This window comes from Echinops telfairi, unplaced genomic scaffold (genome assembly GCF_000313985.2).
Source record: "Echinops telfairi isolate 266 unplaced genomic scaffold, ASM31398v2 ScPeMD7_7469;HRSCAF=8507_1, whole genome shotgun sequence".
NCBI lineage: Eukaryota > Metazoa > Chordata > Mammalia > Afrosoricida > Tenrecidae > Echinops > Echinops telfairi.
In genome coordinates this window covers 131,308,191-131,310,113 of record NW_022111373.1, presented here as the reverse complement: position 1 = coordinate 131,310,113, position 1,923 = coordinate 131,308,191, and positions in this window count along the sequence as shown.

The following is a 1,923-nucleotide window of genomic DNA, read 5'->3' as shown; positions in this document are numbered from 1 at the left end:
GGGGTGCCCCCACAACCGGATTTTTTCCAAAGCCATTTATTAATATTTTTGCAAAGAACCTTATCAACTTCTAAGTCTTCTCCCTTACGCTTAAGACATTTGTCAAATCTGTGATTACATTCTTGGAAACATTTTCCAAACTCATCTTTTTGGGTGGCTGACAGCACCTCCTTGTTTTGTGTTTTTTTTTTCCTTCCTCTCTTCTATTCCCTCAAATCACTGTTCTTTTATGTCCCTGTTCATTCGCAGAAACAAAAAAGTCACACGGAGCAATGTCAGGTCAGTAAGGTGCACAGGGAAAGTGAGGCATGCTGTTTTTTGCCAAAAACTGGTGCACTGAGATGGCTACATAAGCAGGTGTGTAGTCATGGTTGCAAAACCAGTCCCCCATCTGCCACACATCAGGCCTTTTTGTAGCACACTGTTAAACTATCTTTTTAAAACCTCTAAACAGAAAACTTGATTGACAGTCTGACCTGGTGGAACAAACTCTAAATGCACTATGAGTTGACATTTGGGTCTGTTCAGAAGTTGATGGATGTCCAGAATGAGGTTTGTCATCAATCAACATTTCAACCTTTTTGAAATGAGAAAATCACTCACCCACTTGAATTTTTCTCATAACACTGTCCTTGTAAAATGTTCAACATCACATCAGTTTCTGCTGCATTTTTCCTGAGCAGTAAAGAAAATTTTACAGCCACATGCTGTTGTTTTAACTCAACCATCAAAAAAAAAAAAAAAGAAGCGAAACTGCTTTTATGAAAATAATCAGAGTGACCACAAAGAACCTTCCCAGGGGACACCACTGAGTGCACTAACTCTGAGTGGAGAAAAATGTGTACTCCTAGAGCTCTGGCGAGCAGAGCTTTTTCAGTTTTGGAAAAAGCAGTGCTGATGGCATATCGGTTACCTTTTGGGCAGCTAACTGAGAGGATGGTAATGCAACTTTTAGAGGGAGAAAGATGGGGTTTTCTACTCCCATAAAGAATTTTAGTCTCAGAAATTCACAGGAGACAATTCTACTCTATTCTATAGTGTTAGAAGGTCACTAAGAGTCAGCATTGACTTTATGGCAGTGGGCTACATATATAGATATATATGTAGAGAGGTAGATAGGTAGGTATTTAAGTAGATATATGATAGGTAAGTGGATAAATAGAATTGACAGAAAGGAAATGAGAGAGATCTAAAATTACACATGGGGCTCAAAGAACAAGTACAAAGATGGCAAGGCACGGTCAGTGTTACACATAAGGTCACCACTGGTGCCTCAACAGTACCTAACTACATAGCAATAACTAAACTTCTAACTCAAGTATAATCTGTTTGTGATCATTTCCTTGACCTTTTCTGTTTCTGTTTTCCTTAATTATATTTACCTATCATAGCACCGTTTATAACTACGAAATAATTTTCTATTCTCCAATAAAACATGAAGAAAATAAAAATATTTTCTCTTTCTTTCATCAACATCAACTCTAATAAAAACATACATATTACTCTAAAAGGAAGTTATAAAGAAAGGTTGTTAGGCAAAGTCAGGGTGCTATTTAGTAGTATTGTTGCTTTTTAATATTTTAACTGGAAACAGTTGTTTTATTGAAAGAATAAACTTTTTAATAAATACATAGACATATAAATGCTCACATTCATTAAACCTAAGTAAGAAGGTATTAAAATGTTAACTATCTACCTGATACCACACTTCATAAGAATGCCCAAACTGGACAATGCTTAAAGAAGAATTTATGCCTTTTAATTAGATTGTGGATGTGGAATAAAAAATCTACCGTAAACTTCCAGAAAAATGAGCAATCTATATTGTAAGAAGTGAAGCCAGATGCTTCTTAGAATTGGGGCTGGTGAGACTTGGTATCATGTATTTTGGACACGGTATCAGGAAGAACAATTCCTGGAAAA